Source organism: Budorcas taxicolor, chromosome 3 (assembly GCF_023091745.1).
Source record: "Budorcas taxicolor isolate Tak-1 chromosome 3, Takin1.1, whole genome shotgun sequence".
NCBI lineage: Eukaryota > Metazoa > Chordata > Mammalia > Artiodactyla > Bovidae > Budorcas > Budorcas taxicolor.
Genome location: NC_068912.1, coordinates 7,176,981 through 7,203,154, shown reverse-complemented (window position 1 = coordinate 7,203,154; position 26,174 = coordinate 7,176,981). Strand labels below are relative to the sequence as shown.

At 42.3% G+C, this 26,174-nt stretch overlaps 1 protein-coding gene across 1 annotated transcript in view; it reads left to right on the top strand.

The window, feature by feature from the left end:
- Positions 1 to 26,174, top strand: part of DDR2 (discoidin domain receptor tyrosine kinase 2) — a 166,324-nt gene that overhangs the window by 17,367 nt on the left and 122,783 nt on the right. The window contains exon 2 of the mRNA XM_052637087.1: positions 7,792 to 7,937. The gene's annotated coding sequence lies outside the window, so the exon portion shown is untranslated. The remainder of the gene's footprint in view (positions 1 to 7,791; positions 7,938 to 26,174) is intronic.

The window sequence follows — 26,174 nt, the reverse complement described above, 5'->3', positions numbered from 1 at the left end:
CAAACTTCAGTGTGCGTCAGAATCATCTGCAGTGCTTCTTAAAAATGCAGAGTCCAGGCTCCACTCAAAACTTGAGATACATACGTGCTAAGTCCCTTCAGTTGTGTCTGACTCTTTGAGACTTTATGGACTATGCAGCCCGCTGGACTCCTCTGTCCATGGGATTCTGCAGGCAAGAATACTGGAGTGGGTTGCCATGCCCGCCTCCAGGGGATCTTCCTAACCCAGGGATTGAACCCGCGTCTCCTGCATTGCAGGCAGATTCTTTACCACTGAGCCCCTGGGGAAGCCCATAAAACTTGATGGATGAAACATTTTCTGCATAGCGTCCAGGGAACCTGTGTTTTTAGCAGCCTCCCTCAGGTGACTGATTCTGTTGCAGGTGTTCCTTTGCCTCCATTTAGAGTAAAACTGCATTTGACTGTGGGTGCTTCGTGGCCCATGATTGTTTTTTATCCATCCTTCTATCTCAAGGACTCGCTAAATGCAAAGAATGAAAGAAAGAAGGAACAATTGTCAATAGAGAATATGTTCTTGGAAGGAACATTCTTTTGGCCAGACCCTTGGAAAATTTAGAGATACATGTTTAAATATCACTTAATGTACTCAGTCTAGACTCTCTCCTGGAGGCCAACATGGCAAGGAGTCTATGAGAAGGGGCAGAAAGCATAGCTCTGTCTATAAAAAAAAAAGAATGAAAACTCGCCAGATGCCCCATGATGAGATAGAATCAATCTTCTTCCCCTTTCCTAAAACTAAGATCAATAGAAAAGTGTAAATGCCTTTGTGGCCCAGAAAGGGGCTCATTTTCCTGCAGTGTTGTAGGCATTTTCCAAGAGTTCTGCTTAACTCGTGGTTCTGAGGTCAACATGGATTTATTCCTTTATTAAGCAAAAAAAATTTTTTGTTGTTGAGTACTTACTAAGTGACTTGAATGTCATAAGGCACAGTCTTTTCTCTTCCTGAGTTTATTATCAGTTAGAAAATTCAGGAAACAGTAAAGGAAATGTGGGGCTAGTTGCTCAGTGTCTGCAAACACTAAAACGCAGGGAAGGGGTTGTATTGTCAGGGGACTGGAGCTGGATGCTAGAAGTGGTGTAAGAATTGGATGGAATTAGACAGACAGGAAGCAAAGAACAGGAAAAGCCTTGGCTGTCAGAGTGCTTAGGATCAGCCGGCTTGGAACAGTGAGGATGTAAGCCTGGGATAGTGGGAAATTTGTATTGGGGAGCATGGAGAAAACAGCCTTGCATAGATGTGTTTTATTACATTAAGGGGAGTTGCAGAATTTTGAACATTTTCCTCTATCTTATAGCAAATGCAGTGTTGTTTAAGATTAATGTGACTGTAGCATGTCAGGGAAATTGCAGGGGAGGAGTTAAGCCAGGGAGAGTTATCCAAAGGCTCTTCTCAGTCCTCCAGATGTGAAGTGACCAAGTTTGGACCAAGATGGCAGAAGGAACCAGGACAAGATAGGGCTGCCGTGGGTGTAACCTGAAGGACACCAGTGAGACGGTATTGCTACTAATGGTGGGGTAGAAGCAGGGTGAAGCTCCCACACTAACTGATGTGGAGTATGTGAGAACCTAGAGACCCATCTTCCCACAAGAACTTTAGGCCAGAGAAAAGTGCCTTAAGCTTCTAACCAGGACCCTGAGTCCAAATTTTTCAAATGCCCTTTGATGTCGGCAGAGCAGATGGCCCTGGAGGAGGCTGGGCTCGTGGTTGCTTCCTTTTCCTTCTCTGTCTCTCATGCCTCCCCAGCTGGGTTCCCACAAGGAGAACCTCTCAGGACGGGCACTTCTGTTGGGACCTAACGAAGGAAATCTTGCTAATTGGACAAACATGGTACTTCCCAAAGTACAATCCTTGGAAACTTGTGGGTTTTTAAATAGAAAACAATAGGGGAGGGCAAGGGCCAGACTTCTGTGGCTTAATAAGTTTGGGAAAATATTCTTAGAGAATTAAGCAGGTTTGTTTACTGCAAGGACTCCCCAAGGTCTATAATATGGAAATGAGCATTTTTACCTTCTGAGAGAGATGTAGCTTATAACACTGAATGAATGTTTGGATCATGGAGCTCTCTTTTTTTCAAGAAGCATCTTGAGGGGAAATGGCTACATAGGACACATTTCAAGAGATTGGAGACAAGAAAGTTTGTCTTAAAAATAAGTCTTTTGAGACTTCCCGGGTGGTTCAGTGGCTAAGACTATGCTCCCAAAGCTGGGGGCCTGGGTTTGATCCTTGGCCGGGGAGCTAGATCCCACATGATACAACTAAGGGTCCAAGTGCCTCAACTAGGATCTGGTGCAGCCAAAGAAATAAATGAATATTTAAAAAATAAGTCTCTTGCACTTAAGGTTGGTAGTGTAATGGAAAGAAAAATAGAGTTTGGAATTTTAGCCAGGGGTCTACTACTGACTTGTCATCTGGTATTGAACTACTTTGGGTCTGTTTGCACAGAGATTATACTAATACTAGATGAATTCTTTAGTTCTTAAAACTCCAAAGTCTGTGGTCATGTGCATATGCAGAGGAGGAAAATCTGGTTTTTCTACCTGTAATAATGCTGGTGTCAGACACAGTGGTGGGATGGTGACAGCAAGATGAGTGAGAGGTGCTTTGAGCCCTGCGCTGATTATGTGGTTCGGCACTATCGCAGAGTGGGCTGGCTGAGCAGAGTGAATGAAGCTCCTGGTTTGCTCCCAGCCTTCTCTGAATCCAAGCATGTCAGGGGGGGCACACACAGTTATCCAATGGCTAAGACGAGATTCGATCCCTGGGTTGGGAAGATCCCCTGGAGAAGGAAATGGCAATCCACTCCAATACTGTTGCCTGGAAAATCCCATGGACAGAGGAGCCTGGTAGGCTACAGTCCATGGGGTCGCAAAGAGTCGGACATGACTGAGTGACTTCACTTTCAAGGCGAGGTTAATTCCTAACAGTCACTTAATCCATCTTGTCTCAGTTTTGCTGATAAGCAGCTGTGAGGCTTTGGGTAAATCAGTTAACCATCTGGGCCTGAGTTTTCTTCATCTGTGAACTAAGGAAGCTGCATTAGATCAGGGAGTCCTGATGTTTTGTGAAGAGGAACTGTTGGTCAAGTCGTCTTGTCTCTTACCAGAGCATGGTAGGGAAAGCAGAGACCTTCTTCCATCACTCAGTGCAGATAAGCCCCAGGGTTCTGTCTTCAGTTTTCTTCTCTTCCTTCTTCCCAGATCATTTCATCTGCCTCAGACTTCAATTATTGCCTTTATGTACTTGATGTTCAAGTATGAATCTCTAACATTAAACTCTCTCATTTGTTTATTTAAATTGAGGTATAGATGATGCACAATATTGTATAAGTTACAGGTATACAATAGTGATTCACAGTCTTTAAATATTATGGTCCATTTATAGTTATTATAAAAATATTGGCAATATTTCCCATATTATACAATATATCCCTGTAGCTTATTTTATGTTATTGTATAGTTGCTCAGCCATTTCCAATCCTTTTGCAACCCCATGGACTGTAGCTCACCAGGCTTCTCCATCCATGGGATTTCCCAGCAAGAATACTGGGGGGGGGTTGCCATTTCCTTCTCCAGTGTACCTTCCTGACCCAGGGATCAAACTCTTGTTTCCTGCATTGGCAGGTGTATTCTTTACCGCTAAGCCACCTGGGAGGCCCAGATTATTTTGTACCTAATAATTTGTACCTCTTAATCCCCTACCCCTATGTGGCCTGTCCCTCTCCCCACTGGTAACCACTAGTTTGATCTCCTTATCTGTGAGTCTGCTTTTTTCTTATGTTCACTGGTTTTACTTTTTAGATTCCACATATAAGTGATACCTTGCAGTATTTGTCTTTCTCTGTCTGACATTTCACTTAGTGCTCTCCAAGTACGTTCATGGTGCTGAAATTGGCAATTTTTTTTTAAAAATGACCGAACACATAGTGTTAGTATTCCATTCTTGTTGCTCAGCTCTTTGCCACCCCATGGACTGCAGCACACCAGGCTTCTCTGTCCTTCACTATCTCCTGGAGTTTGCTCAGATTCATGTCTGTTGAGTCAGTGATGCTATCTACTACATCATTCCATTCTGCATACACACACACACACACACACACACACACACACACACACACACACATATATATGTATATATTCTTTATCCATTCATCTGTTGATGGTACCAAACTCTTGAATGCTGGACCCAGATTTCTACTCCTCTGCTTGATGTATTTGCCTGTTTCCATGGAAAGGAAAGCAAATTCTTTATGTTCAAACCAAACTCGCAATCATCCCTTTTGAACCAATTCCTCTCCCAGTTTTCCCAGGTTCCGTTACTTGTAGTGATGTGCTCTTGGCCACCTGCAGACTGGACATGCAGGCTTCCTTGAGTCCTTCCTTCTTCCCTGCTGTAACTAGTTGCTGACTGATGCTCAGTCCCCTTATTGTGGTTATTAGCATACCTCCATATTATTTCTTTCCCCTTCCTGATGTCATTGTTCTAGGTCAGGCTCCCATTGGCCGCTCTGCTCCCTTCTCCCCTATAAAGCACCCCACATGCCAGGTTAAGCTGTATAGAGCCTCCCTCACCCTGCCATCCCTCTCTTCCAAAGCTTTTCCTGGGTCGCACACGCTCACCTCTTGTTAGCATCTATAGCCTCAGCCATCTTCCAGCTCTAGCTTTAATCATTGTGCTGTTCCTGTCCTCCAGCCACATAACTTGCAATTCAAATTGCTCCTTTTTTTTAGGCTTTTTGCCTTTTTTTTTTTTTTTTTGACAAAATTCTAGTTATATTTCAAGAGTCAGCTCAAATGATGCCTCCTTCCTCCTTCAAGTCTTCCCTGACTTTCAGGGAAGTCAGGGAAGTCAGGAGAAATCAAGTCACTCCACTGGCTTGATTTCTCCTTCTTTTAGCATCTTATTCTTTTCCATCTTAGTATCTCACCAACACAAATATATATATATAGTCATATACGTATCAGATCTTATAATGTCCACTATATCTTCTTCATCAAGGCCAAGGAACATGTTTTCTTCATCTATAACACTTGAAGTCCCTGGTATATACTAGGAGCTAGAAATACTATTGGCTAAGTTGATATTAAATTATTAATCAATTTAAAAAATAATAATAATGGAAACAACCAATTAATTTTAGTAATTGATCTAATCAAATACTAATAAAGTAAGGTAAATAATCTTACCTTAAAATAAGGCATATTACCTTAAAATAAGGTAAATAATCCCAAACTAATAAAATATTGGTTTTGGTATCCTGCTATTCTCTTTGCATGTAGCTGAGGGATGATTTTCTGAAGAATTGTAATTTCACGTTTTTACAGTATTGGGTTAGTAAACTCCTTAGCTTACAGTTAAGGACAGTTTGTCTCTTTTGTAAGACCATTTCAGTGAAGCTGTGCATCTTGCTATGTCATGATGGGGCTGATTTCCTTTCTAACAGGAGCATCATATGATGTGGTTAAAACCTTGAGCTTCGTAGTAAGGTAAACCTGGTTTTGAGTTACAATCCTGACCTTGTTAGCTGTGTTACCTTGGGGAATTTACCTATTGTCTTCAAACCTTAATCTCACATCTATAAATGAAGGTTATAATACATCTGTCTGTAATTATCATAAGTGCTAGTTCTACCCCTAGGAATTGTTCAAAAGCAAATCTTTGCTCATCCTCACTGGAGGAGCATCCCTCAACCTAGGAGGTTTTCTCTAGGTTCTATGGGTCTACAAACAGCACTGGCCTATAGAATTTCAGAGGTAGACTGGAAACTTGAGGCAGAAATGCTGGGAATGTTGGTGCCTGTTTTCCTGGCCTAGTGAAAAGGAAAGCAGGCCTGTGTCTCTCATTCTGCATCAGACAGATGACAAACCTCTCACAAGAGGAGAAAAAAAACAATCTCCATCATCTTCTCCTGTCCTAGTGTCTAATAGCTCCAGACTTCCTAAAGGACAGGGTGACTAAGGTTCCTGGAAAAGCCAGGACATAAGACATGACATCTTCAGTCCAGGACGTAAGATCCATCTTACATATTATTTCTGTTAATAGAACAATAAAGGGAGAAGGTGAGCAGTTCCTGAGCCCTGAGCACCTTCTGTGGCAGGCACATCTAGTGGAGAATTACAATTCTTCTTCTTTATGACTTCTTGAGACAGGTGTCATTATCTCCATTTCACAAGTAAGTAGAAGCTAAGTAACTCCCAAGATTCACAGCTAGTGAATATGGAAGTGAGGAAATGAACCTGGGTAGTCTGCATACATTTTAGCCTTTGAATCCTTCAATGTAATTAGACCACATTAGCCATATGAGGTGAGGGTTTCCTTCAGGTGATGCATTTTCTGTGTCAGGAAAATTGTGATCTAACAGGGTTAGCCTTTGCCACGTTAGTGCCACAGGGAACTGGTTTTCAGGAATACTGTTTGGGGGACTTCCCTGGAGGTCCAGTGGTTGAGACTCTGTGCTTCCACTGCAGGGGGCTTAGGTTTGATTCCTGGTCAGGAAGCTAAGGTCTCACATGCTGCATGGTGTGGCCAAATAAAATAAAATAAAATACTTGGGGACACTTGGTGCTTCCCCCATGATGACGTGACACTGATGATAGTGAGTGTACTTTGAGAGGTTGATGTTTGTTAACATTCCTGCACAGGTAGGTGCAGAGATATTAGTACAACTTTCTTCTGAAATAGTGAGATAAACCCCAACTAGAAAAGGACAGTAGTAGAGCAAGAGTTTGAATATTTTCTCAAATTTTGAAGGCTTCAGCTGCATGCCTTTCTGGGGAACTAGACGCCAGAGGAAAGCTGTACTAACATATGTGATATCCCTTCTTGATCTGTGTGGCCACTTTATTCCCTTTAAGTTTTAGATCTTTCAGTGAAGAAGCTGCCAACTTCTGGTAGCTGTTCATCAACTCACTTGGACACTGCAGCACTGATGCAGTTATATATGGTTACATCCATTCAGTGGAAAACAACAAATCTTTAGAAAGGAATGACATAACTACATATGCTAAAATGCAACTACCTCCAACATGTAAACAGAAAGCCCAAAGTGAAATGCACGGGATACTAAAACTTGACTTTTAAATTAAAAACTCTGTACATCCGTATAGTTTTACATACATGTAGGATGGTTCTAGAAAATTACTCAGTCAGCTGATAACTAGTTGTACCTGAAGAAGGGGACTGATAGTCTGAGGTGGAATATAGAGCAGTTATTCTAGGGTGCTCTGGGGGTCCCTGCAAGGTTGTGAGACCATTTTAGGGGATCCACAAGATCAAAACTATTCTCAAAATAACATTAGGATTTGCTTTTTTTTCACTCTCATTCTCCCACAAGTGTATGGTGGAGTTTTCCAGAGGTTAAATGACTTGCGTTATTATTGTAACAAACTGAATCTAGAAACAGATAAGAGGATCTATTTGATTGATTCAGATATCAAAGAGATTTTTAAAAATATAAAGCAGTGTCAGTCTTCTCACTATTTTTTTGAAAAATTTTTATAAAAATTATTATATGTGTTAACATACAATTATATTTTAATGAAATAAGTAGTAAATTTAAAATTTAGTTTTTAATTTCTAAATTGATAAATATCAATTGTGTAACCCCTATAAACAAAATCTCTGAGGATCTGTCAAATTCCTTCAGAGCCTGGGGCCACTGGGAGGCTTCTGTTTAATAGTGGTGGACAGAAATGTCAAGCAGAAAAGAAAATGTGAGTGAAGAAAAAGTTTGTAACAAAGCATTGCTTTCCCTTTTTTCCCCCTTCCTAAAAGGAGATCCACAGCTGGTCCGGGGTTCAGTGCTCTAGAAAGTTCTAAGGCTGTGCCTTGAAGCCAAGAAGCTGCAATAATTGAAGAGAAGCAGAGGCCAGCTACTCCTGAGTATCCTGTCCCTCGGAGAATGCTCTGCACCCATTGATGTAAGTACACTCTTCTAGCCACAGATGATTGGGGGTGACAGTGTGGCTCCCCCGAGCCCCTCACTTACCCTGGTCGGTGTCATGGAGAAAGGTGAACCTTGGGTTCTGTCCTTCTTGTTGTTGTTGTTCAGTTGCTAAGTTGTGTCTGACTCTCTTGCAACTCCATGGACTGTAGCCCACTGGTGCCTCTGTTCATGGGTTTTCCAGGCAAGAATGCTGGAGTTGGTTGTCATTTCCTTCTCCAGGAGATTTTCCTGGACAAGGGATCGAACCCACACTTCCTACACTGGCAGATGAATTCTTTACCTCTGAGCCACCTGGGAAGCCCTGTATCCTAGAGCTGATAGCAAACGAAAAGGTCATGGGTTTGATCATATAGGGAACTTGGTGTTGAATGTCCATGTTCTCTTTGCACTTCAAGGATCCGGTTGTGGCCAACCCAGAGTAAATGTTCATCCTAGGGTGTCCTGGACCCCCAGCTCTGAGTGACCCAGGATCTCTAGGTCTCCCCTGTTTTTACAGGACCCACTAGAATCTCTGGGTTTCCTGGGTCAATCTAGGCCTCTTCTAATAGTACAATTCCATTTAGAAAAAGTTTAAATCAATTTCCTGCTTCCAGCAATAATTTGAGGTGGTTTAGGAAAAAAAAAAAAAACTTAATAGAACTACTAAAACCAGGATAAGAGAACCAGAGCCCTATAATGAGGTTTGGGAGAGTTAAAAGCACAAGAAAACCTAGCCAGGGATGCTAAGTGCAATAAGTGGGCCACTCAGCTCCAGGTCTCAAGGCAAAAAAGAAGCATGATATACTGCAAAGCTTCATGAGGAAACCAAAAGCACTTGCACAGGTCCAGGTGGTCAGTTGTAGGTGAATTTTGGTCTGAAGGAGACTTCTCAGTTCATATGTTAGCAGACTTGAATCCTACCAACTAAACTAGGTCTGTGGTCATTTCATGCATCTGAGACCCTCTCAGTCCATCGGTCACCAAAGGCAGAGAACATCTCCTTCATGCCTGTATCCCTAGCATCTAGTGTGGGTTCTGGCACGTGGGAGATGCTCACTGAGGACCCCGTGCCTTGACTTAGGCTTACATCTATCTTGCAGCTTCTATGACACTTGTTGAATGAATGCACAGTTGAGTGAATAATGTGGACAATCCTTGGGATGAAGGATGAAGGGCAGGTGGGTAAAGTACTGTTTCCTCACCTTCCCCAGGAGATTTCCTCTCACTAACAATGCTCCTGGGATTACACACTCCTTTCTGTTTATTGTCTAGGTAACTGCCCACCTTCCCCCATTACTCCTTAGCCTACTTGTGGTGATAAAATAACTTGGGTCCCTTTCTTCCCGTAGATTGTCCCGAAACCAATTCCCTTCCATCCTTCATTCCTTCGTTTCCTCCTTCCAACAGATTCTTGATACTGGAGAGCTAAGTGTTCTTTAACTTGAGCCTTCACGGTGTACATTTCAGAATGAAGAATCGATAGCTGCATTTAACCGCTAACCAGAGGTTATTGCAGAGTCTCTCTATTCCATTTGACTGTGATTTGACTCTCTCCATTTGACTCTCTATTCCATTATTTATCTGTGATTCATTCTGTTTTACCTCTCCGAAGGGTAAAAGTACTCATCATTGTGGTCTTTTCTTCCCCTGCCACCCAATCTTAATGACTATTTCTAGAAAGTATTATTTCAATATCCAAGATGTGCTCTAAGTAGCTTTGGCTTGAGCACCTTGTCCATGTGCACCCCACCCTCCCCATCGTAGTGTTATGCCCAGAATTATCTCACGTACTTTGGATTCATTCCACCCTGCTGGTCTCCGCTGGTCACTACTGCAGACTTCCTTCTTTTCTCAAATGATGAGACTAAGTATTTCAATCTGTTTAAAGACTCAATAAGTTTCAGCTTCCTGTGTCTCTTATTAATAGGAAGAGCAAGTATTTAGCATCTAAACTGGAACACTTGTGAGGGAAAAGGAGCGTTATTAATAGAAACTCTGGATATTTGCTCACCGACTTTTCAAAGATCTTGCATCTCTAATGAAGGCTGAGCGCAGAAGGTCAACAAGTGGCTTTGGAGATAGATTCCCTGAATTCTGTTCACTTATCTGTATTGGGCCAAGGGGATCTGGCATAGACTTCTTAGCGCTGAGTGTTTCTAATAAGCCAGTGGAGAGCCTGTCCTCTTCTGGATGGCAGAGCTCCCACGGGAGACAGGGAGGATTCCCACAGAACTGGCGGCCCTGTTTGTGAGTCCCGGTGGTACCGCCCGTTCTCCTCCGCCCTTGCTCCCCTCCCTCCCGGCGCCCCCGTCGCCCCCTCTGCTCCCTTCCCCTGTTCCTGCTTTCTGATCTGCATTCTCTTGCTCTGCTTCCCCCTCCCCTCTCCTCTGTGCCTTTTTACTGCTGTTCTGTCTCCTCTCTCCCTGCTCTTTCGCTATTTTCTGCTCCCCATTTGTCACTCGCACGTTCTTCCTTTCCCTCTCTCCCAAAATGGTTCTTTCAACACCGTTGGAGGGCAGCTTAGAAGAACACTCCTGCCAAACTGACTTTCTCCTTTAAAGGAAAAGCTTGTATTTCCAACTGTAGCTTGATTTTCCTTCACGAGCTGCAGGCCGTCCTTTTCTCATTGCGAGTGGCCTGTTTCTCAAGAGCATCTCTGATGGGAAGTTCTGGTTTCGTGTGTCCTGGGGGACATGTGTGCTGAGGCATGAAGACAGCATGGAGGGGGTGTTGGAGGTGGGGGCGGGGGTGGGTGGAAGTTGGGGCCGTGACAGAGCAAACCCTGGAGATGCCTGCTTAGTCACAGAATGGATTACAGTTGAGATAAATGACACAATTTACAGTTATCGCAGGTTTACTGCGATAAACCTGAGGGTCTGAGATTTTGGAGTTGGACTGTGCCTGGATCCTTTTAGAGTAGGCAAGATCCTGGTCAGCATCTAAGGAGGGAGCCCCCACTACGGAGGGTGTGTGACTGCAGGACAGCAGGGAGCCCGATAGACTGGGAGGAAGCTAGCCCTGTACAGAGATGGGGCTGGGGTGGGGTGAGATGCGCCGGAGGTGGGCAGGTTGACTCAGACACTTCTGGATGAACCAGGCTCCAAAAACAATCTGAAAAGCAGAACCTGAGGGCAGACTGCAGTGATCTGAAAAAGAACTGGTGGGCTAGGCAACGTGCTCTTTCTTTTTTTTTTTTTTTTCTCATGGGATCCAAGGACTTTGCATAGTATTTTCACTTAATAAAATAATAACACTGTTTACTGAGCCCCTGTGATATGTAAGCGACTCTGGAAGAGACTTGGAATGATTCAAGTATAAATGAGAAATAACCCAGCCTAAGCTGCTCATGGCTAACAACAGAGAGAAGTAATGCGGAAGAGAATTCCCTCCAAGCAGGTGAGGATGTGTTGAGAGAGTGATGAAAGGTTGAAGGGAAGAGAGCAGCAATTGTGGCTGGGCGGGTGAGAGGATAAACGCCTTGACTGTGGAGGGGGTGCGGCTTGGAGGCCAGGCGGAGATTCGATACACAGAGAAAGATGTAGTTCACTCATTCTTGATGGAGCGGACCTAGACAACAAGGATGCAGAATGACCAGTAAACAAGGATGGAACTGGGCATACAGGTGGAGGGGAAGGAGGAAATAGCCATCTCCCACGAGCAGAGGGTTGGGGAGGAGAAGTGGTGAAAGATAGAGTTGCAAAGGAGGGAGGTTCCAGCCTGCTCACTGGCTGGCTTGAGACATCTGGATACCATCCTTGAAATCCAGCATCTGTGTGGAACATGCTCCAGGCAGGATGGATGACTTTGCTTTGGGAGATGCTCATTTCCGATGCCCCTCTTGCTGAGTGTGGTTGCGTTTCTGAACCAGATTTTTTTTTTTTTTTTTTTTGATAGTTGCTCAGTCATGTCCAACTCTTTGCAACCTCTCCTTAATTCTCCAGGCTAGAATACTGGAGTAGTTAGCTGTTCCCTTCTCCCGGGGATCTTCCCAACCCAGGGATCAAACCCAGGTCTCCCACATTGCAGGTGGATTCTTTACCAGCTGAGCCACGAGGGAAGCTAGAGAATACTGGAGTGGGTAGCCTATCTCTTCTCCAGCGGATCTTCCTGACCCAGGAATTGAACTGGGGTCTCCTGTATTACAGGTGGATTCTTTACCAACTGAGCTACCAGGGGAGTGAACCAGATTTAAGGTGTCATAACAATAAGCCTTCAGGGGGAAATATCTAGGGACCTCAAAATATATATGCATGAAACACTTTGAGCTAGTGTTTTCTAAGATCTCAACCTCTTGCTTTGGCTTTAGTCTTTGTATCTTTTAAGAGTAGATTTAAGGGTCAGTCACAAACTGTTTTGCCTCAGAGTTGATCTAGGGCTGCCATAAAGAATCTTATTTCCATTGTTTCCATTTTCAATACTCTATAATTTCTCATATTACATCAACTCTTTCATTCTGCTACTGTGGGCTGAAGGAATCATATTGTGTTTCTGGCTAGAAATGTTCACTGAATTTCCTCTTGACCCTGAGCTTACTCAAAATTCCTGCTTCCTGGATTACAGAGCCCCTGATTCCTCACTTTATGATGGATGAGAAGGATTGGGGTCTTCCTGCTAGACATTCACAGCATTTGTCAGGGTTTTTCACTGATGTCTCATTGTCTTACAAAAGACATTCACACTGTCTCTTGTATTGATTACTTTTTTATGTGTATGAGGTTCCACTTGCACCCCCTCACTCCCATTCCAAAAGATTGTGAGACCCTCTTAGTCATGGTCTGAGTATGTCAGTTATTTTGGCTTTGGCATAATATTTAGCATAGTATCATCCATGTATTATTTTGTTTGGAGGTAGAGAAACTGAGTGGATATCTGTGGGCTTGATGAAGGTGAAAGAGAGTTAAAAAGTTGGCTTAAAACTCAACATTCAGAAAACTAAGCTCATGGCATCTGGTCCCATCACTTCATGGCAAATAGATGGGGAAACAATGGAAATAGTGAGAGACCTTATTGTTTTGGACTCCAAAATCACTGCAGATGTTGACTGCAGCCATGAAATTAAAAGACACTTGCTCCTTGGAAGAAAAGCTATGACCAACCTAGACAGAATGTTAAAAAGCAGAGGCATCACCTTGCCAACAAAGGTCCATCTAGTCAAAGCCATGGTTTTTCCAGTAGTCATGTATGGATGTGAGAGACTATAAAGAAAGCTGAGTGCTGAAGAATTGATGCTTTTGAACTGTGGTGTTAGAGAAGATGCTTGAGAGTCCCTTGGACTGCAAGGAGATCCAACCACTCCATCCTAAAGGAAATCAGTCCTGAATATTCATTGGAAGGACTGATGCTGAAGCTGAAACTCCAACACTTTGGCCACCTGATGCAAAGAACTGACTTACTGGAAAAGACCTTTATGTTGGGAAAGGTTGAAGGTGGGAGGAGAAGGGGCCGACAGAGGATGAGATGGTTGGATGGCATCACCAATTCGATGGACATAAGTTTGGGTGAACTCTGGGAGTTGGTGATGGACAGGGAGGCCTGGTGTGCTGCTGTCCATGGGTTGCAGAGAGTCGGACACGATTGAGCGACTGAACTGAACTGATTGGTGGGCTGCTGGTACCCACCAGTTCCTATGTTCTACCCCAGTATTGGGTTTTGTGGAGAATTTCTAAATGGATCTTTGCTAATTAAAGCAACATCCACTGGCAGCATCAGTATCACCTTGGAGCTTGTTTGAAAATACAGAATTTCAGGCCTCAGAATTTGCAGTTTGATTAGATTTGAGACACATTGGTTTCCAGATACTTTGCATACAGATCACCTTGTAATCATGTTTAATGCTGGTTCTGATATTTTTAGAGGTTAGTTAGATGATGGTAGAACAAACAGGCCTCTTTTGTAAATAAAGTTCTATTGAAACCTAGCTATGCTCATATATTTACATATTGTCTGTGACTTCTTTTGTGCTACATCAGCTGAGTTGAATAGTTGCAGCAGAATTCTTATGGCCCACGAAACCTAAAATATTTACTATCTGGGCCTTTTCAGAAACATGTCTGCTGACCTCCAGTGTATGAGATGAACCCTGCTTCCTTAGAGGAAAGGAAAATAACAGTGATTTTTGCCCCAGTGGGAAAATTTGCAAGCCCATCTTAACCCACCATGGAGAAGTTGATTCATTAAATCTTAATTCCCAAGCAGGCAATGAAGATTCCTGAGCCCCAAACTGATGCAAATAATGGTACCAAAGAGTCTGTGACTTTCTAAGGTCCATTTCGTACTGCCTTCCTTCAAGAAACCATTGTGATTTTATTGAAATGACACATCACAAACTGATTCCGTTAATTGTTCAAAATGAGTCCGACTTTTCTCAGGAATTGGGAAGAGCTAAGAGGAAATTCTGAATAGAAATATTTGGGACGAGGGAATAAAAGCAACTTTTTATGGTTTGGGTAGATTCTGCATTTTTACTACTGAAATCATACCCACCCCTGGGGTGCTCACTGGGTAGCCAGATTCAGGCGGTGGCGTGGGCTTGACGTCTTTCTTTTGATTCCCTGGGAGAATCCCGCCACCTGTCTCTTATTTGGGGTTTTTTAATTGTGAAATGGTGGCACACACAAGCTCCAGGCTTACTGCATGTGTACAAGCATAGGAAGACAGAAGGCAGAGATTGGGCTGTGAAGCAGGAAGTACAGAACGGGGGCTGCTGGCACAGAGGCATCTGCTCCACAAATGCAGTGGAGCAGGAGGCTGCGGGAGGAGAGAGGCAGCCCCATGTGATTGCTTGAGGATGTGGGTGCACTGCTCTGATCTTCAAGTCTTGGAAATCCTGGCTCTCCTTCATCCAAAACCGACTTTCAGAGGAGGTAGGCGTAGGAGAATTAGGATCCGTTTTCCTTACACAGAGTTATCTGGAGCCACAGGAGTTTCATGTGGAATTCTGAGGGAATCTTTGCTGTGGCAATTGGAACTCTGGTCTTACTTATTGTAGTTTATTTTCCATTGTCTGCAAAGCCTAGGACACTACAAAAGGTTTTTTGAGGCAGTGGAGTAGAAAGAAGTGGGGAGTCCTCTTTTCAATTCTGGAACCTACCAACCAATTCTGCAAGATCGTAGCAGTGAATTAGGACCTCCAATGTTGAGAACCACCTGCCCTGTTACCAGGGAGCCTTCCTGGAATTCCCTAAGCTGCATTAGCTGGTTGGCTCAGCTGGTCAGAATCTGGGTGTTTGGAAGCCAAAGTTACTGTTTGGACCGATATTTCAGCCATTCTCTCCATAGGAGGAAGCATAATGTACTCATTTATTCCTTCATTCCTTCTGTCACTCAATGAATATCCATTGAAAACCTACCATGTCACAGAATAGGGAAAACATGAATTGGAGAGTCCGACAAACCCAAATTCAGATTCTAGTTTCCCTATCTGTGAGCCAACAACTCATTCAAGTTCTAGGTTAGTTGACATGTTTCTTCCCTTCGCTCCCACCTGCCCTGAACTCTCCCTGAAACTGTGGGTTGGGCTGAATGATGTTATTTTTCTACGTTTGGTGCAACTTCTACATATTCTGTCCTCATACCATATTATGTGGCAATTATTCGTTTAGGTTTCTGTCTCTCTCCTCACATTGTTGAGTCACTAATGGTGAAGATCTTCATGAATACATGTTCACCCTTAATTTCTGACACATGTTAGAACTTAAACATATATCTGTTGCACCAAAAGAATATAAATTCCTTCAAGCATGATTTTCTCATCTGTAAAATGAAGGTGACAAGAACACACCCTGTGATTTTGTTGTGAGGGTTAAATCACAACAAAATATTGCGTGAAGAGTTTGGGATGTTTGGAAGAGTGCTCTATAAGTATAAAGTGCCCACAAATTGTGGTTCTAGTTTCTGGATTGATTGAGATTTGGTAGAAGAGAAGTCCAAGAGAATTGTGAGGATGCAAGGAGATGTCTTGGTCCATTTTTCCTGCACTGGATGATTGGGGGAGGACCTGGAAACTCAGGTTTGCGAGCCACAGTTTGGGTGTATGAGTTGACGCTGGACAGTTTGTTCCTGCAAACTCTGTCTCTTCCACTAGGTTATCTACTCACAGCAGTGGGTACATGCCTTGTTTATTTTTTTTATGTTTATGCTTTTTATGTAATCTAAGCACTAGTAAGAAAGTGAATAAGTAGATAACTGATGTTGATGGGCACTATGAAGCCAAAATCTCCTGACCCCTACATCTCCCCATATTCCTGGCTTGTATCTGTCTTGTCTTGAGAACATGGATAGTGGGGTCATTCTATAGAGGATATAGATTGGGGGAGAAGAGAGTAAGTTTTGTTTGAAACAAGTTGAGTGTGAGAGCTGTCAGCCAAATATGCAGGGCTAGGGAACTGGAAAGTGGTGGAAGCTGATGCCTTCTTATTTAACTTTTCATATGTCTGTTTCAGCTCCCAGAACCAGACATAGAGCTCACTGTATAGCTCCCATGGTGCTTAGAGCTCACTCATTAAAAAGCAGATGCTAAACATTTATTGACCCATTGCAAAATGCTGGGCCCTGTTTCCCATGTAGGTAACAAAGAACTGCTGCAGATGTTGGAGCAGAGTTGTAAGATAATATGACTTCTGCTCCAAGAAGACCTGACCTTGCTGTGGTGGATGATAAATACTGGAAGGGAGAGGAGGTGGGGGTGGGGAGGCCCAGCAAGAGAGCAGGTGGGTAGTGAGGGAGTGAAGCAGACCTCTGCCAGAAGGGATGGAGAGTAGGAGGCCTGACTACATGGAAGGTTGATGACTCATCTCTCTCTATACCATTAGCACTAAAGAAGTCTCCCTGCTCTGGGAGGAGCAGTGACCAGCCTTGGGTGCCTTTGGAACGAAAGCCAGTGACTGTATCCAAGGGAAGATAATGAGAAACACACAGGCTGTGAAGATCAGGAATGCACCACAAATCTTTTTGTTGCAAAACTTCACTTTCCAAAGCCCTGGGCAAGGGTGCAGAAGCCTCTTTGTGTGAACTTGGCCTCTTTACCAGGAAATGCAAGTGGAATCTCCCTTGATAAATCATAGGACAGATCATATCCAAGAATCTGAAAGGCTGGCAGAGAACCTGGGTGGAGTAGTTGATGAGGAAATGGAGGGTCGTGTAGCCTTGATCAGAAGACAGGAGAAAGCAGCATTGTAAAAATTGCCCCAGGGTGGTAGACATTAAATTTCATGTAAGCATCTGCTGCCCTATCCCCAGTCCCAGCAGTCTACCATTATGGAGAGTGTTCTTTTCTTCAAATATGAAATTTTTTTTTTAATTGGAGAAAAGCCATTAAAAAGGAGAAACTGCTTTCATTCAACTAAAAACTCTAGCAATTCTATATATATAAAATAATATATATATATATACTGTATATACTCCAGAATTATGTCAATTCAACAAGATATATGAATGACCTTAAAAATGTCCCTGCTATTTCATGTAGGAGTTTAATTTTTATGAATCTGTTCTAAGTAAACATACTGAAAGGGAAAAAATGTAAACAAAAAAATTAAGCATTAGATACAAAAATGAAATAATCTAAGTGGCCATGAGGGCATGGTTAAGTGTATAGGTTTTAAACCTTTGAAATGATGGGTTTGAGAATTTTAATTGTAGGTATTTATTGAATACCACTGAAAGGAATTTATGTCATATTAAGAAAAATTAGAAGTTATAGAGTCAAATAAAAGTATGAGATCAGTTATGTAAAAATGCACACAAAAAAGCAAACCTTTAAAGGAAATATACTAAAAGATTAACCATGTTTGATTTCAGATGAGGAGATTACAAGGATTTTTTTGGTTCTTCATACAATTGAAAGTTCATAAATAATTAATATGTATGCATTACATCAGAAAAAGACAGAAAAAAAGGTATGTATTTTTTTTAAAGGAAGATAAAGTATTTGTTCTTTTCAGAGAGAATGTGTGAAAAATCTAGGTAACCCTCTTTCCTTCCCTGGGATTCTGAGATTATTTTTATTCTCAGGAAGATCTTTTCTGAGATTATTTTTACTCTCAGGAAGATCTTTTCCTTCCTCATCACAAGTTAGTCTGTTTCTGGGGACAAAAAAATAGTGAATTTGCTGTTTGAGCTCTGTTCCAATATGTGGTAATTCTCTGTTACCTTCCTGGAAACAAAAATGTATGAGACACTTTGATATGATATTCAAGGGCTATCAGCCCAAAACCCCACTTGATCTCTCTAACCTCTCATCAGTTTCCTACATGTATTTTAATTAATTGATTAATTATTATTATGGAGTTATAATTGACCTACAACATTATGTTATTTCTAGATTTACAACAGTGATTTGATGTTCCTATTCATTGCAAAATGATCATCATAATAAGTCTAGTTACCACCTGTTACCTTATAAAGATGTTACAGTGTTATTAACTATATTCCCCATGCTGTGCATTTCATCCTATGACTTATTTATTCCTACATGTGTTTTCTACTCAAATCAAAACCCCTCTCAGACTCATCATTTCTTGTTTGGGTCCCCACCTTCCCACTTCTGAACCTCTGCTTCTTCCTGGGGATGTGTTCACAGAGCACGTACTGAACAGCCAAGCAGAGCGGCGACCTTGCTCAGATGGCCAGGCTGATGCTGTTGTGCGGTGCTTACAGACCACTGCACCTCTCTGAGCCTCAGGTGGCACCCTGTGATAGGAGGGAGGGTGACAGGTGGTTGCCAGGGTTCCTTGCATCTCAAGGGCCTGGCCAGCCTTGCTCCCTTGTGGTCCTGGGTGCGCTCCTTCTTCTCTCTGCACCTCGTCTCCCATGGTGACAGCTGCCTCAAGTGCCCACGGCCCTCCTCTGCACCTGGCAGATTCTACACTTCCCAGTTGACTGTTCCTTGTCCTTCATGATATGTCCCAAGAAGTTCCAGTTAACAGTGAGTGTGCATACCAGTCCCTTGGCCACTTATATTTACTGCCTCTTATCAAAACCGTGGTGCATGCCAAGGATGTAAAATGTACTATCATTTGAAAACATTTTAACCCCAGGGAGAAGAAAACAAATTAAGTGAACTTTGAGGTGAAGTTGCATACTTCTTTAAATCCTATTTTTTTTTTACTTTTTATCTTACATTGGAGTACAGTTGATTAACAATGTTGTGTCAGTTTCAGCTGCACAACCATGATTCAGTTATACATGCACCTTTTTCTATTCTTTTTCAAATTCTTTCCTCAATTAGGTTGTTACAGAATATTGAGCAGAGTTTCCTGTGCTATACAATAGGTCCTTGTTAGTTATACATTTTATTATTTTTTTTCACTTTTTTATAGTGTTTATTTTTACTTTCTTTTTTTAAATTTTATTTTTTTTTACTTTACAATATTGTATTGGTTTTGCCATACATCAACATGAATCCGCCACGGGTGTACACGTGTTCCCCATCCTGAACCCCCCTCTCACATCCCTCCCCATACTATCCCTCTGGGTCATCCCATTGCACCAGCCCCGAGCATCCTGTATCCTGCATTGAACCTAGACTGGTGATTCGTTTCTTATATGGTATTATACATGTTTCAATGCCATTCTCCCAAATCATCCCACCCTCTCCCTCTCCCACAGAGTCCAAAAGACTGTTCTATACATCTGTGTCTCTTTTGCTGTCTCGTATACAGGATCATCGTTACCATCTTTCTAAATTCCATATATATGTGTTAGTATACTATATTGGTGTTTTTCTTTCTGGCTTACTTCACCCTGTATACTCGGCTCTAGTTATACATTTTAAATATAGCAATGTCTACATGTCAGTCAAGGTCCAATAGAGCCCAACATGTGACCCCCACTTATATAAGGGGAGAGAGTTATTTACAATATTTAGACTATAACATTTCTGAAAATCCTTAGAAAAATTACCCATGAATCCACAGTAAGTCTGTGTTTCTTTGTTTTGAGTCAGAGCAATTTTTTTTCTTTTTCACCAGCATATAAAAATGAAACTCATAGGAATCTGAACAACAACAGCCACCAGAGGGTGTATCCCCCTTCTATCAACCATTAGTTTAACCTGCAGTTCCATGTACAATTTATACCACAACCAGAGTCCTCACTGTCTTCAAGTTTCTACAAATACTTTGCTCCCCTCCTTTCTCTCCACTTCCCCTGTGCTCACGTGGGACAAAAATAAGAGATTGGTTGAGGTAACCAAAGATATGCTCCAATGTCGAGAGCATCTTTGCCCTGTTCTAGCATAAAAGGGCCCTTTTGGAGGGAGGGGCTCAGAGTGCTCTTCTGACTCAACCTCACAAGAGTTGCCAGAGCGGATGGACAGTTCCCTGCTCTTTACTCTCTCTCTGCCCAGGGAGCCTTCTTTTTCCTTCTCTTTCTTATAAACAGCAGAAGAGAGTATGAACGGTTAAAGGGCAGGCGTTCTGCTTTGTTCATCTTTGCGGCTTTTTTGGGTACAAAGTGTGGTGCCAAACACAGGTAGGCATCGGCATGTGTTACTGGAGCAAGTGAGTGAACAAATGCGGGACAGACAGGATCTGATGGTGACAGGAGCAGCGGGAACAACGGAAAGAGTACAGGGCTATAGTCAGAGTGGGGAACGTGTCGTTGCTCTGATTTACTGGTTATGTAACCTTGGGGAAGCTCCTTCCTCTCTGTGAGGGTAGTTTCCCCAGCTGTTGGGAAAGTGTGATGTGTGTGTGTGTGTTGATTACTGATGGAAAATGTGTACCTTAAGGACAGTATATGCTAACTCATGTAGCACGTTGTTGCAGCTGAATAGCAGGCACTTTTGTAGCACTGTTTTTCCTCAAATATTTTAAAGTTAAAAAACCTCAAAATCACTCAGGAAAACAACCCCTAATCCCATCATTTAAGAATGATATAAAGTGAGAAGTAAAATGTCCCTTCTCAGCCATTTCTTTTAATTCCCTAGAGATATCTACTTTCCTTAACATTTAATGTCTGATGCTCATTCTTCCTGAACCTATTCCAAGGTTGCATAGGCATATCTTTATGTACAGCAAAGTGAATTAGCTATACATATACATGTATCCCTTCTTTGTTGGATTTCTTTCCCATCACCTCTTTTGAAATGTTCTCAGGATGGCATTGAAATGGTGAGGAAGGCTTAGGTTGCAGAAATGTAGCAGAAAAATTACAAAGGATATCTCAGCAATCTCAACAATGATACTACCCCACCACCACCCCACCCCACCCCAGGGAAGTATCTAGAAACGGCCTGTAGGCATCTGGTTAGGATTGGCCTTAATTGACATCTTCCTCAACTATCTGCAGGAAATATCAAGTATGTTATTAAAATTCACAGATGCAGTGAATTGTCAGAGTCACTGGAGACCAATAATTATTTCACAGGCATCAAGACTGTTTGGGGATGCTGCCAGGAAGGAGAACAATTCAGCCTGGAAAAATACAAACTGATGGATACTGTGGGAAAAGGCTTAGGGAAACAGGTCTGGAGACGGGGTGAAACAGGGAGGCCTTTAAAACTTTAAAGGGGTACTAAAATCTCAGTGATAAAGAGAAATAATCCTTTAATGTGATATTGAAATACAGCAGCAGTGGAGCTCCAAGCTAATATTTAACATGTAAAAGCCTTGGTTAAGCACATGAATGTTAGACATATCAGACATTTGGCCATGATTTATGGAAAAAAAAAACCTCTGAAAAAAAGAATAAGTAGATTTAACTGTTTCTATTTGCTTCCTGGGGCTAAATTAACAAATTGCCACAAACTGGCTGGCTTATAGCAACCGAAATTTATTATCGCATCCTTGACGCCCTGTTACTGCAGTAATAACTCATCGTTCTGGAGGCTAGAAGTTCTGGCCAGGAAGGAGTCGGCAGAGCCGCGCTCCATCCAAGGGCTGCAGGGATCCATCCTGCTGGTGTCTTGGAGCTTCTGGTGCCTCCTGCTGCTACTCTAGTTCCGCCTCTGCAGTCACGCAGGCTCCCTAGTGCGTGTCTATGCCTCTGTGTCTGAACCTCCCTCTCCTTTCTCTAGAAGACACTCGTCATTGGATGACGCCCTCATCTAGTATAACCTCAATTTAACTTGATAACATCTGCGAGGATTCTATTTCCAAATAAGGCCACGTTTATAGGTACTAGGGGTTAGGACTTCCTCCTAGGGTGACACGGTTCGACCTACTGCGCTATTATTAATTAGCAGTGGTGGGTTTGGTTTAACATAGATGGAGCAGAAGCATATTATCTGTTTGTAGGAATCTGGCAGCCAAGGCATGGGCCAACACCTGCCATGATTTAAATACCTGAGAAAATATTTAAGGATACACAGTTTGGTTTCTTTGGGGCTACATATGCTCTAACTTCTGCTAATGGATGTGGTAACCAATGGGTGCAGGATTTTTAAGGCTAGTCCTGATTTCAGGTATTCAGATGATGATGATTAGAAAATATTTTTGCTCAATTTTATCTTTCTGTTGTTGAGTTTTTAGTTTTCTCCATAAAAGCAGCTTTCTAATTTGTTATGAATATAACTGAATGTGATAACTTTTAGATATTTTTTTCACATAAATACACAAACTAGAAGAAAAAAATCTTCAGTCAGACCTAGCATGCTGACTTTTTGTTCATGAAATATGATTATGCCTCTGAGACCTGCCAGAAGAGGGTGAAACAGTGGGGATCATTGGATATCATTTGAATTTGAAGTTGAGATAGATGTGCAAGGGAACCAAATCTGTTTTCTCCCATGCTTCAGATGCATCAAAGCCAAGTTCTAAAACATAAATGTGGCATAGTCCTTTAGTGAACATTGTTATTAACATCCTATTTAAAATGTGGGAACAATCTGTTGTATAGCAGTAATATTTAATATTATTAGCTATTTTGTTTATTGGATCACTAATCCATAGTTATTATATAATCAATGTATTAACAAATTAACAATTCAGTAATAATAGCTAAAGTTTGAGTGCTTATTACATACCAGGCATAGGGATAGATCCCTTTAAGTGCATTATTTCACTTCTAATGCAGTAATTCTTTCCTGAGAATGAGATTCTGTTTACTTGGGCTTGAAATGACCTGCATATGTTTTCTGCTTTTGGTTGAGGATCGCTAGCCCATTTGGAGGTAGTTCTGTACACAGGCTGTTTTCTGTATGAGAGCATTTGACTCGAACACGCAGGAAGCGTGGTCAACAAACTGTGCTAGCGCCAGTGAAGGAGCAAGTCAGACAGAAACCAGTTGTCATGGACATCCGCATTGCTGGTGCATTCATTACACTACTAAAGAACTTTTTAAGAGCTTGGAAAGCGTTTGCTTTTTTCAAAAAGGCTAAAGTTTTCCCTGCGATCTTGTTTGTAGAAGTGATTGATTTGCTTTGTAAACATTTTTTTATAGTACAAAGATAAAATTAAATTTATTTTAATTCAGTTTACCCCTCACTATAAACTAAGAATGAGTAGAAACTAAATAAATATATGATTTTAGAAAGTGTCTGAAGAATGAAGTCCCAGAATTTGAACGAAGTGACTAAAGGCGTTTGTGGACTTTCCATTCTTGTTGAAAATTTAACTTTGTTTAAATGCTCGACATTTCATTGGTTTAAGTATGTGATTATCTTGAGGCAGGGCTGAAATAAAGATCCTGAAATCTGAGGTTCAGACATGAATTCTCTTGGTAGAACTTGGAAGGGAGTGTTTTATAACCTTGATTGGAAAAAAATCCTCTATTTTTCTAAACTCTAACCAAAATGTAATATTTCTTCCAATTAGTAGAAATTAATAGTATTTTTCCATCACATAATTTTAGCAGCTATCTCAAAATATTATAAATACTCATCACCCCTTTGAAACTTTAGTGTTATTAGATCATTGACTAGATCTTATTTAATGGATTAATAAGATCTATTATTTTACTATACATTTTCAAATATTTTATAACTAGTATCATTAGTTTTGTTTCTAATCCTATGCTCTTTATTTTATGCATTAAACATTATTCCTAGAAAACACTCAGAAGCTTCACCAGACTGCATAAGGGTCCAGGGCACAAAACAAGGTTAGGATCTCCCAGGTTGGAGGAACCATATTGTCCTTCTCATTTCTGATTCTGTCTGTGAGTGTGTGAGGGCTTGGGTGTGATGCTGTGTTAGGAATGTGTGTGTGTGTGTGTGTGTGTGTGTGTGTGTGTGTGTGTGTGTGTGATGGCAGGGTGTGGCCTTATACATGGCTCATGGGTCAAGAGGAATGAAGTGAAATAGCTGTAAAGTTTTCCACTGTGTGGTCCTTACTGAAGATGACACTTTCTGTCCACCTTCATCCAGGGTATCATTCAGGCAGCAAAATGTAGGCTGACTTGGAGCAGAGAGGCAGGCATCTGAGCTCCACTTGACTGCTTTCTGAATGTGTGGCCTTAAGCTCATTGGTGAACCTTTCTGTATCTTGTCTGTAAAAGGAGTTGAATAGCATCTCTCCTCTTGCCTCATGCAATTGATCGCAGAAGAGAGAAAGAGAGAATGGAAAACTTCTCCGTAAACTCTAAAACGCGCAAGAAGCATATGGGAGTCCTGCTGGCAAAGAGCTGGTCTGGGTGCTGCTCTCGTGTGGCCCTGAAGCCCAGCTCTGTGGACCAGGCACAAGGAGCAGGAGGCAGCTCTGCCTGGATGCTCTTTGGTCTGCGATGGCTCAGAGCAGAGAGAATCTACTGGGAAATTTCAAGAGGCTTGTGGTAGGCTGACTGATCCCCCCCAAAGATGTTCATGTCCTAATTCCTGGTATCTGAGGATTTATTACCGTATGTGATAAAAAGGATTTTGCAGATATGGTTAATTAAGGTTAAGGACCTTGAAGTGGAGAGGTTTTGCTGGATTATCTGGGTGGACCTGATGTACTCACAAGGGTCCTTGAAAGAGGGAGTCAGGAAGATCATAGTAAAAGAGAGAAGACGTAAAGACAGAAGCAGAGGCCAGAGAGGAAAGAGGTATGCTGGAAAAGAGGAAAGAGGCCGTGGTATGCTGCTGACCATGGGCCCAGGTATGCAGACAGCCTGGGGATGCTGGAAAAGGCAAGAAAACAGATTCTCCCCTAGAGCCTCCAGAAGGATGACAACTCTGCCAAGGCATCAACTTTAGGACCTCTGACCTCAGGATAATAAATTCATGTTGTTCTGAGCCACTAAGTCTGTGATAATCTGTTACAGCAGCAATACAGGGCCACTGGGCCTTTAGATTTGGCAGAGTGCTTCAGGCTTATACAGAGTCCTTGCCATAGTATTGGTGTTTCCTGTGAATTTAATATTTTTCGCTTGCTATACCTGTGTTTCTTTAGGCTGGTGAGGATAAACATTGAGCAAATGTAATAATAATAATAAAGTTTCTGACTGCATCCTTAATTAGAGAACCACCAACTCTTTCTCTTTCATGGCGTTAAAATCTCCTCTAACAGCTCCAGGGATTCTTAGCAGATTTTTCTCCTGTGGCTCAGGAGTAGGGCCATCTCGTCTACCCTGAGACAGCTCCATTTTTCTCCTCTTTCTTCCCCACTCCCATTCTGGCTCCTGGAGGGCTCCAGTGCCAGAGAGCAGGGGAACGTGGCTGCTGTCACCGCTGCCACTGCTGTGTCCTCCACAGCCGCACCTCCCCACCCTCCACCCAGGGAATCACTCGTCAATGTCCACCCCTGGGAGTGGCACCAAAGCCACGCTGGGACGGCTCTGCTGTTCCCCACCTGCCAGGTCTCGCCAAACCCTGAACCTCTTGATGCTTTGATCCAGGTTTTCACTGAAAAGGAGGAATCATTTTCATCCCACTTTAAAGCCAGGATCCAGTCTGTCAGTATTTCCAATGCCTCAACACTATAGCTAATATCCACTGGAATACTTTTGGTGATATTGACTGAGTTCAGCATTAATGCCCCCTCTGACTTCAGTTGCTTTAACACAAAGTGCAAATTTCCCCGAGCTTCTTCTGTCATCTGTTGATGCTGCTCAAAGGCTTGCGTGGTCGGGAAGGGTAAGTGGTTCCTCTCTGACTTGCCAGAAGCGAGTGGTTATGTTCGCTGAGGAGCCAGCACACTGATTTCAGTGATTTGATTCTGGTACAAGATCCGTGGGGCCAGAGGGTGGGATGGTGCTTTTTGCTTTGGCCTGGGTAAACATTTGATGCTTGTTGCAGTGGTTGAAATGCTGGATTTGATATTGTATCTGTGTGCCAGGAGGTTCACAGTAAATGAGGGGTGTGGTCCGTTAGGGG